The following is a 12,123-nucleotide window of genomic DNA, read 5'->3' on the forward strand; positions in this document are numbered from 1 at the left end:
GAGGTTGTTTTTTAGGTATTTAGGAATGAACACGATCATGCTCAGATTGACCGTCATGTTCTAGGAAAGCCGGATTTGTTTTTGCAAATGTAACAGCCTTCACAAACCCAGTGTGACAAGGACTAAGATATCATTTGTTGTATTTTAATCCTCCTTTATAGGCTCAATGTGTTCCCTGTCTTTCGTCCATTTCTCCGTCCTTGCCTTTCCTTAGCTGTCTTTTAGATTAGCATCTCCTTTGCAGAATACAGGGAAGTAAAGAGGCCCTATAATGTTCTTTTTCAGGTTCATATTTGTATGCTGTGCCTCTACTGTGACATGTTTAAATGCTTTAATGTTCAAGACTCTTATGTTTTAGGACACTTTATATGCTAATAGGCTATATTCCTTTCTCTTAATGAGGCATTTCAATAGTTATAATATGTTAACTCTGAATCCATCTCTCTTTCCGATTCAGTCCGTTTCCTCTTCTTCTCAAACTTCGTGACCTTGCCATCCGATTTTCTCTTATTGTAAGAGTGACTAGAGGAACGGGAGAACCCCAAAAAGCATAACATGACCCCTTTAACCGTTTGTTTTCTTTAGCTTCTGGTTTTTAGCTCCCTCCACTTGTTTCCTCTTCTGAAGCTCAGACTAAATAGGCTCGTTTGAGATGAGCGAGACCGACGCAGACCTGCGCAATTGCGATCAACGTCTTGCTAGTGCGTTGCATGATGGTTAGTCATTTTGTCCGACTTGCTCTGGAGGCTCGTCTACATGAGACGTTGAAATCTCGCGGGACAAAGACGCCTTGAGAGCGAGACGGCGCAGTTTCTCTCCACGGGCTGCGGAAGCTAAATGCTTGATGGGAAACGACTCGCTGGTATCTCGAGCTGAGCGCTCATTGGTGGGTTTTACCCCGTGCTGGTGATGAAACTCTCCATTGGCTCGGCAAAAGTTTGTTGTTGTTTTGTGTCAGTTTTACGTCGCCACTTCCATTCACATTTTTCATCATTGTTCCACAATGTTTATCATCATGAAATTAATATCTATATATGCAGAGATGGGGTCGTTACTAAAAAAAAGTAATATATTACATATTACATATTACTTTTTAAAAAAGTAATATATTACACTACTTCGTTACTCTCTACATAAAGTAACTCGTTACTTTACTCGTTACTTTACTCGCAGGGCCGGCCCGCCCCTCCCTACAGGCAGATCACGCAGACTGCTAAAGTTTCAAATGTTCTCTTTAGTTCAGTTTCCATTGTCGCATAAGACTGATCCAGATAGCTCTGACTATGGCTGTCCTCTGTCTCCTGCTATCTGTATTTTGCGCAGTATATCTCTGAACGATGCGATGGTGATTCCACTGTGCAAATAGCAACATTACCTCTACTATGAAGGATGCTACAAGCCTGTCCATCTCTGCTTTGGTTACCGGTCCTCCAAATTCTAATTTGTGCTGCTTCGGTCGGCGGCGGCGCACTCACAACATCCTCACGCTGGGTTCGGGGGTCCGGTCCTTAGCTATTAGCTTCACCTTAGCATGTGTTCTTTGCAGGTGTTTGTTGAGGTTTGACGTGGTGTTTGCAGCAGTGGATAACAGCTTCTGGCCTGGACACAGTTTGCACCTCACCGTCACATTCCTGTCTATTCTTCGGACGAACTCAAAATAATGGGCATACCTCCACCCCTCGAAAGTTATCGCTGACTCAGCCATGTTTATGCAGCACTGCACGTGGAGATGTGGACGTGCAAGTCGCGCAGATTACGTACATATAAACCTGCGGCGGAAACCCCTCTTGTCTGTCAGTGTGATGATTACTGATTTTATAAAAGTAACGAAGTAACGCGTGTCGGGGCAATGTTAGTAACTGTAGTGTGATTACTGAATTATAAAAGTAACGCGTTACACTACTCCGTTACCGACAAAAGTAATACTTAAGTAATACTTACTTTGTAACGCGTTACACCCAACTCTGTATATATGTTATGTTATACCATACTTGCACTGCTTACTGTTTTCATACTTTATATATCTTAGCATATTCATACACACTGTTCATACTGCTCACAGGCTACTGTGTATATCTAGTGTATTCATACCCCTCACTGTTTATTCATCATTCAATTCATTCTATGTTGTATTCTGTAGATTGTGTACATTACTTTTCACTCTACTGCTTTATGCACTCCTGGTTAGAAGCTAAACTGCATTTCGTTGTCTCAGTACCTGTAATCTGTGCAATAACAATAAAGTTGAATCTAATCTTGAGCCGGAACAAATGTATTTACTTACTACCTGACATTAACGATTAAACACATTTGTGCACTCTTTATAAATGCAAACCGAGTCAAGCCGACTCCGCGTCTACTCTCGAAGCGAGCCGCCGCTCATCTCAAACAAGCCTAATGTGTATGTTTTTCATCTCCACTTGTTCGGGTTTCTGCTGCATTGTTTTTATCCCTCATTCTGTTTTGTCAGGACTTTTTTCCTTTTTTCCAACAGAGATAAGAGGATCTGTTCGTTCCTCGCTCATCACATGTTTCTCTCTCTGTTTCTCTATGTCTGGTTTTGCCCTCTCTGTTTTTTCTGTGATGAAAAGATCTCTCTTGTCTGCTGTGTGTTGTCTCCGCTCTGAGAGTTTCTTCGTCTGGTTGTTTGCCACATGCAGCTCTTCTGACGGCTGGGGGTCAAACGAACTGACCCGCATTGCTAATGTGCTCCGGGGGAACCGGTTAAATTATGCTCACTGCGGGGGTGAAGACATGCACAACACTGGCATCACACTCCTCAAGGTTACACAGTATTTAGCACTACCGCTTCCAGCTGTTTACAGAAAATAGGAGGCATGTTTTTCCAAACTGACGTGCACGTCATATGGTTTTTCCCCGTGTTTAGGCCATGAGACTGACTGAGGGCCAAAACTACAGCGGATACAAGATGAAGGTTTACCCTTTCTACACTGACACTGATATCTGAGAGGGAGTTTATTTGGGAACACACACACACACACACACACACAACTTTTAATTGTTATTGTACAATGCCATGTCTTGCTGCTGCAACGCAAACATTTCCCAAATTGGGATCAATATCTTTCTTATCTTATCTTTTAGAACAAACACAGCTCACAGTTTCTGTCTTTCTACAAACTGGTTTTAGAAAAGGCTGCAAATTACATATTTAAAATAGAATTACCGCCTTGTTGTTGAATGCCATCACCATTAACTCAAAGGCATGCATCTCCAAAATGTCTGAACTTGTCATATTAGCGTTTTAATCAGTGTCTCCATTAGCCGGTGTTTATCTGGACTTGGACTTTGATAGATCTGTAAAAGTCAGAACAATTTGAATCTCTCTAGGAATGTTGTCGTGTGAAAAATATCCCATAAAAGCACATTTTGAAATGTATAAAAACTATCCTGAATAAGTGAGTCAGCAACACATTGACGCCACAAGCAACGAGATGCCATCGCTGAGAGACGGCGCTCAAACTACTGCAGGAACAAGTCTAATGGACCTATTTTACTGATGAAAAGTAACATCTCCGTTTGCATAAGGGTGTTGGACACATCCCACATTTTGTTTGTAAGGTCAAATGCACTGGTGTCAATGTTTAGCCACAACCAAGGCACTACGCCTGCTCCCAAATAAATAAGTAGGAAATCTATTTTACTTTTCCAACAGACAGAACACACATCTCCACAAAGACAGAATGAGGATGGTTTGACATCAGGAAGTGATACCATATAATGAAGTTGGTTTGGTAAAAACGTTTTGATATAATGACCTGGCGCTATTTTGTGAATATAATTGCGTATATCTCATGCACGGTCACATATACACCAACGATCGCACTGCAAACAGTTGGAAAGCAACAATGATGAGCCCTGGTTACTGGCGGACCATCGAAATCCAATCAGTTTAAGTCAAAGTGGACGTTTGTGCCGAATTGAAGAAATTCAGACTATCATTAAATATCACGTTGCCAAAAACAGCACAAAATGACCTAGAAATGCTGAAGACACAAAAAAGAGGTTTAAAACTCTTGATCTCCGTCAAAAACAGGTTCTTAAAGGCCCCATGTCATGGCCATTTCTACTGATCATATTTCCATTGTTGAGGTCAATAGAATAGATTTAAATTGTGCAATGTTCCAAACTCACATTGGTTTCTCACAGCATCTCTGTATAGCATGTGTATTCACTCTCTGTCCTAAACGGCTTGTTGGAGCTCCTGCCCCCCCCCCTCCCTGTGAGCCCAGTGTGCTCTGATTGGTCGGGACGTTGCGAGGCTCGTTGCTGCGAGGAGCGGACAGATTTCCGGGTCGGCGATACAGCGAGAACAAGCTAAACTCAGCCTGAGCACACACAAACACTCACAGCCGAAGTAAAAACAATAAGTGTGGCTTGATATTGAGTAAGAAAAAGGTTTATAACGCTGTGAGAATGGGTCTGCGGAGAGCATTTCTCCGCCATCCCAACTGGTCTATTACCAGCGTTCAGGGAGCTCTATGCAAGTCAATGGGGACTCCCTGTTAGTTAGCCAAGGGATCCTGGTGTGTGAGGTGCTCCACGGATTGGTCCATTTGGGCCAATCCGGTCATTTGTTGTTGATGTGGGTATTCACACGTCACAGAACCCAGGAAGTAAACAATGGAACATGAGAAATCTCCAACGAGGCGTTCTGGGGCAGCATAGACAGGTCTTTTCTGTGTTAGAGTTTTACTCGCTACAGGGTGTACTTTGAGGGTTTGTGACTCTGCAGACCGTTCACATGCAGAAAGACCTTCATAACACACAAGGGGACGGGTAATAACCGGAGAAGCATGACATGGGACCTTTAAATAACATACATATATATCGATCTGTACACTGAGGTATGAATCAGAATCAGAATCCCTTTATTAGTCCCATGGAAATGTACATTTGTTACAGCAGAAAAGAGCCAAAGGCAGCTTAATGTTACCTTAGAAGCATGCATAAAAAAAGTGATGTATGCGAGTCAATAAATCATTAAAGTGCCAACAGAGCTTTATCACCGTGGCAGAAAAAGCTTTGATGGTCTTATTGATCCCCGCCCAACACTTTGGCCACATGCGGAGACTCCTCACTTTGTAAAACCTCACCTTTCAGAAACAATAAACAGACAAGAAGACAGGGGGAAGAACAGAAATAGATCAACAGATATGTGAAGCCCCGGAGGACGTTGTGTCTGGTGAGGTTTTACAATGTGGAACATCACAACACATCCATATCAAACATCAGCAGGATTTCTGCTCCTCTGTTTCCTCTCTTTTAGAAATCTCTCTGCGTGCACTCCTCGTCTCACACCTTTGGTTTTTCTGTCACATCTGCTCACTTTTATCCGGGTGAGAGTTCACATTTGAATGTTTTTCTATATATTCTGAAGTAGAAGCACTGTTATTTTGCTGAAGCGGTGCAGATGTTTAGGTGAAAAAAGGTGAATAAGTTACAGGACTATGAAACAAAACAAAAATCTACCAACGCACACAATGCCCTTAAATATTTAACTGATTAAATGTGATTAATGAATAGTTGTTGAATGGATTAAAACATTAAAAAAATCTATGACCTAATCGAGAATTACAATTAAATAAACATTTTGTTTATCCAATACAAATTAATTACAATACATTTAAATACAATAACTACAAATAAAACAAAATTATATAAAATATACATTTCACACACACACGTACGTACTATGCATGTGTGTGTTTGTTCATTGCATTTCTCATAGAGATTGTTTTTTTGTGCATTCTCCTTTTACAAATCCCTCCTGAAACAAAGAGATTGTCATTTGTACATTTCAGTTGTAACACGTAAGCAATCATTCTTCCAGTTATAATAAGATTAGACTTTATAGTTAAGTATTCACATATGGGGTTATGGAGGCTTTTGTCCAAAAAGTTTTATATATTAAGTGTTAAAATGCGCCTTTTTAGGGAATTGACTTGGGTATTTTCGTTATTATATACATTATTTATACACACACACCCCCAGAGAGAGATAGAACGCCACCTAGGTTTTAAGCTTAGCTAAATCCTGCCTCTATTCCCTGAACACACACACACACACACACACACACACACACACACACACACACACACACACCACACCACACACACACACACACACACAACACACACACACACACACACACACACACAACACACACACACACACACACACACACACACACACACACACACACACACACACACACACACACACACACACACACACACACACACACACACACACACACACACACACACACACACACACACACAGTGAAATACATAACAAATAACCTCAATAAACACCATTTCCTATTTCAGTGCAATTATGATTTTTACCCACAAAGCTCAGAGTTACCGTCCTTCTACAAACTGACATTAAGCCAATGTAATAGGTCCCAATCCACTCATCTATAATAATAATAACAGGTTGAGCTTTACTGAAAGTGAACAGATGGCAGAGGGACTTCTCTCAGTCCTCCTGGCACTCAAGGGCTCTTTTTCCTTTATTTAAAGCCGTTTAACTTTCTGGGCGTCATTTCCACTGAGGACAGGAGGGACATGTCCCCCACTTCTTCTTTTTTTAACGCAAGCCGTCATCGTCACGGAGGAGCACATAGCCTCTGTGGGGTGTGATTAGTAAAATATGCATAAACAGGGAATCCTGAAGTCAAATGTAATACCTTTTAAGACCCTTTTCACACATTTTAAGACCTCATCGCCACTTGGAGTTTTAACCGGTTACATCGGCGACACACTTTACCTCACATTGACTATATACAGTATTGATTGTCCTTCCTCCTTATCTTCCAACCATTTGGACGCAAACTTGCATTTCCCCATAACGATGTTGTTTAACAACCGGCGTAAACGGACCTTCGCGCGCTATCAAGCAGTGAGCGTGCGATGTCCTGTTCAGATGACGTCACATCCAACGGGATGCCATAAATAAACTACACAGAATCACACTACACACCTACGCAATGATTACATTCAGGCAGACTGTAGAATACAACCTCTTTGGACCATTTATATACTTATTGAAAACAAGCTACAAAATGTAATACCTTGGAAAATGCCGTTTAATATTTTTTAATAGCCTTAATTTTCGCTAAATTGATTTATCAACTTTTAATACTTTTTAAGACCCCGCGGACACCCTGATAAATAAAAAGAAAGTATGCTAACTACTAGGTCGAATTAGATAAGATAATGATAGGAGAGAGGAGTTTAACACAAACAAGTTTAACTGATTTGTTATTGGTTGTGATCATATTCTAATGAATAACAAAGTCAAAGTCAATTTTATTGTCAATCTCAAAATATGTTTGTGTACACAGAAAGATCGAAATACTGTTTCCCACAGTCCCGAGGTATAAAAAAACTCACACATTAAAATGCAAGAACACTCAATAATTTACAACAAAATAACCGTTTAAGTAAGCAGGATATATATATATAAAAAAGATGATATACATAGTGCAAAAAGGGAGTACAGTTCTGTTTCATATGAGTGTTGAGGGCAAGCGGCAAACTCTGGGGCAGAGCCGGGAGGCCAATAAGGAAGTGCCTCAAACTGCAGTTCATCTAGTGGCCAGTAGGAGCAGTCTGCAGAAGGGAGCAATTTCCATAGACCCCCATGTTAAAACTTTACAGCAGAAATAAACATGTTTACATCGTGGTTCAAAAAATCATATTCTCTGTATAGTTAGATTCCCCCTTCATGACTACTGTGTGGGGGGTGAATTGTTTTATAACACAACCCTTTTAGTTATATTAGGTCTTAAAGTGTTTGCATAAATTAGGGCGTGGTCACCTTGAGTGGCAGGTCTCTGCAGTGAGTGCTACTTCTAGCTTTCTGTCTCTCTGCTAGTAGCTCCGTTAGCTCAGTAAGCTCCAGGATGCTACAGGGGCTCAACTTCTCGGCTGATCCCGGGAACACAACTTGAACCCGGACGTGTTTGTTGTGTTGGTGCCTGGTGGAGTTTTCTTCATTTAAATGTCGGACTTATCTTATGGCTTTTGGAGGTTCCGCCTCGGCTCCGCCTCTTTGCCCTTATTTGGATCAGGTTGGAGCAGGCGGGAGTTAGACTCTGACGTCACTGTCGAGCCGTTGGTGGCCGACACCGCCTACTTTAGGTTTCTGGGCAACTCTGCAGAATCCTATGGGTGACGTCACGGACACTACGTCCATTTATATATAGAGTTTATATTTGAGAGCTGTATCCATAGATCCCTTAATTTTGCCCTCAAAGTGCACCAGATTGAACTTCAACATTTGTGTTTTGGGAACATTTAAAGGTATTTTTTGGAGTCCTATAATTGGTTTAAGCCTTTTTTGTGGGCAGTAAGTAAATATGTGAGTGTTTTCCCATGTGATTTTAATATACTGTACAGAATGTTCATGTTGCAACACCATAGTCCCTAATATATATGTAAAAAGGCAGGAAATGAGATTCCAATCGAGAACATTTTTCATTGCAGAGGACCCACAGACCCCCCTGTTTTGTGTCCCCCCCCACTTCTCAAACCAAAGTTACACCCTTGCATACAGTAATAGAGATGTAAAATAAAAAGAGCATGATAAAGAAAATCGAAGAAAGGCGTCGAAATCTTGAGGAACTGTTCTACCCCTGCTGCATTAAGGGAAGGGAAAGATGTCATTTGACTTTTAGATTTTTTTTTCTTGCTTGTTTGTTTTCATATTGACTGAAATGTCAACTCTTCGATTCAAAAGCCACCTCCACCACAGACGAGGATGAATGAAAAGTATGATTTTCTTTCAGCACAATGTGAAGATGTAGCCTGAAGTCTTCTTCCATCCCCTTTGATGAAGACACCTGAACTTTAAAATAACCAACGTGAGAGAATATAACTGCCAGGAAGTATATCTAAATGTCATTCACAACGTTAATTCGACCAGGGAAACTCATGAAAGGATTTTTTTCTTTTTAATTAAATCAGTCTTTGGAGGATCACAGCTTTGTTTACTTAGACACCTTTAAAGTTAGGGTAGGTAAGAATGGAGGAACAACCAATTTGAAATCTGCCCCTTCCTTCAGACTTCCCCTCCTCCAACACACACGAACGTGCACATGACCAATGAGGGCACGAGATAAGTTTGTGTACAGATGGAAGGCTGACAGGCAGGTAGGCCATCCAGTTATTTTAGCCGGGCCGGCTCAGATGATTGGTCGTGCTTTTTACAGCGCCACGGCTTCCACAGATGACATTTTTTTATGTATTTATTGTCAAAGCATTTAATGTATTCATTGCTATCGGGATGTTAAGAGCATTCCATGGAATATAACAAGTGTTTCTGAAGTGAATTACCTACCCCACCTTTAATGTTGCAATACTAAACTCTTTACATGTCCATAAACAACTATTATTGCATGTGTTATCTTCATTTCTTGTTTGCAGTACATGTCACAAATCATATAGTTAATTCAAGTGATAAGATAACATTTCTCAGTATCTCATTAAAGGCATTATTATTAACTTTGCATCACAAACCTTAATGTATGTAATGTACTATGGACATGTTTGGTTATTGCATGTTCAGTTGCTAAAGTTCATACAAAATTCGAACAAATGAAAAGTATTTCCTGCTTTAAATATTCAAAAAGATCTTTATTTTTCTCATGAAAACCAGAAAAATAAAATCTGTTGTGATTGGTTCAACCGCTTAGAGATGTCCCGCCCCTTAGTCTATCACGTACAATGTGTTGGAGCGCTTGCCAATAGAAGAGTGAGTGTTTGCAGACTATTTACATGCACTAAAACCTATATTACACACTACAGGAAAAGGAAAACCGACGCGACGGAACCACAATGCAGTTCGGCAAAGCCTGACGTCACCCCATTCAAAGTGAATGGGAAGCGTCTCCGTTGAAGCAACGCACGCTGCCGTGTGGACGGGCCGTAAGAAGCGTAATTGGGCTCCTTTAAGAAATAGAGAGGAGAATCTGGTCAAATGAAGCAATACATATTTATTTAAATATACAATGAATGAAAAATGTACATTAATGACAGTGAAACAAAATGATATCGTAAAGGAAAACATCAAACAGTATTGGAGATTAAATAAATACACCAAACTTTGGCTATTCAAGATCTGTGACATTCACTAAGAGGAGAGCAAAGATTGATTTGGTCTTCTCAAGAAAATCATTTGAATTCGGGCAGCAATGATAATCACACACACAGGATACCTCATTCCCATTGTCCTGCTGGTAGTCTATACCATACCGTGTGTGTGTGTGTGTGTGTGTGTGTGTGTGTGTGTGTGTGTGTGTGTGTGTGTGTGTGTGTGTGTGTGTGTGTGTGTGTGTGTGTGTGTGTGTGTGTGTGTGTGTGTGTGTGTGTGTGTGTGTGTGTGTGTGTGTGTGTGTGTGTGTGTGTGTGTGTGTGTGTGTGTTATTTAGCTCAGAATTCAGTGATGGGTTCTCCACAGTGGCTGCAGGGGTCACGTCCCCATTACACATAGGTCACACACACTGACCCTCAACGGGGGAGTGTGTGTGTGAGAGAAAGTCCTGGTGTGTCTCATTGGGAGCTTTGTGGATTACATATAGTGTGTGTGTTTAAATGCAAATCGGTATGAAACAGAGTTAATTCATGTTGCTTTTTAGTCTGTATGTGTGTGAACCCCAGGGAAAATACAAAATGCTCATGCAATTTAAAGATATTGTAAAAAATTACCTTAATATTATCTTTGTATATGATCAGACCCACTATAGTGACTAAATGACCCACTTTGCCAGTTGAGACAGGTAGCATAGAGATTATATTTCAGATTGAAGAGATTGTGTTTGTTTACAATAAATATATTTATACATATTTGTTTTCGGGATTGTGGGAAACGGTATTTCGATCTCTCTTTCTGTACACACAAACTGAAAGATTGACAATAAAGTTGACTTTGACAATAGTAAAGTAAATGAGATGAGACTTGTCAGGATTAAGGCCATTTTAAAGTGCACCTATCATGCTATTTTTAGGCAATAGCATAGGTCTCAGATATATACAAATATATAAAAAACATGTCTATGAAGTGTTTTGCTCCAAATACCAAACAGATCACCCATTCTAGCCATGCCTCATATCCCTCTATTTCACTTCCTGTTTCAAAAGTGCTGTTTTGGGTATAAAGCTTTAAAAAATAAAAAAGGAGGGGTCTGAGCTCATGCGGGACCCAGCAGCTACTGTCTAAACTAAATACTGCCGTGATGAAACGCCATATCATGGATTATCAAGGATTATTTCTGAAACAGTATGGAGCTCAAAGGCTTTCTCTCTTGCCGGTTATACCACAAAGTGAGTTCCTTTTTATTTCCTGCTTCTTCACACACATGCTCTCCAGTACAGGTTAGCTCTGAGTGTTAGCGATGCTAATGTAAACACCGACCATATTACGTCCAAAACAGTCGGGCATTGTTTCTGATAGCAACGTTTCTGATAGGGCCGTGGGTCCACATTTCAGATATTACGTCATATCGGACGCAAATCTGGATCAGCTCCGTTGTAGCCCCGTTTTTAGAGATTTGGGTACGGAGGAAAAGAGAGAGGGTTTTATTTTCTGATGCTGCGTGAGTTCCCCAACACACCGGGGACACATATTGATGTATAACAGACATCAAAAAGTGCATTTTGCATGATAAGTCCCCTTTAAACAACCATCAAAACAGCATCCTGTATTATTTTCTATGTACAACCAGCACAATGATAAGTGGTGTCTAGTTGCATGCTGGTGTTTGTGAGCATACCCTCTGTGACAATTATATTTTATATTTCATTTGGCTGATGCTTTTCTCAGCTTTTACACACAGCCTAAGTACTCGTAAATTCTCATGAGTTCACACATTTTACAAAACCAGTGGAACGAGCTCTCATAGGAGCGAAGAAACTACATATCTTTTGTCACAAACTAAACACCCTCATGTTTTGGCTGTACCTTGGCCATTAAATATATATCGAAGCGAATATACCTGTACTTTTCTTGTCTCTCTGAGTTTGTATCTTTATGGTTTATCGCAATTTTTGTGAGTCGCTTTGGATAAGTATCAGTTAAATGACATGTAATGCAACT

Source organism: Trematomus bernacchii, unplaced genomic scaffold (assembly GCF_902827165.1).
Source record: "Trematomus bernacchii unplaced genomic scaffold, fTreBer1.1, whole genome shotgun sequence".
Lineage (NCBI taxonomy): Eukaryota > Metazoa > Chordata > Actinopteri > Perciformes > Nototheniidae > Trematomus > Trematomus bernacchii.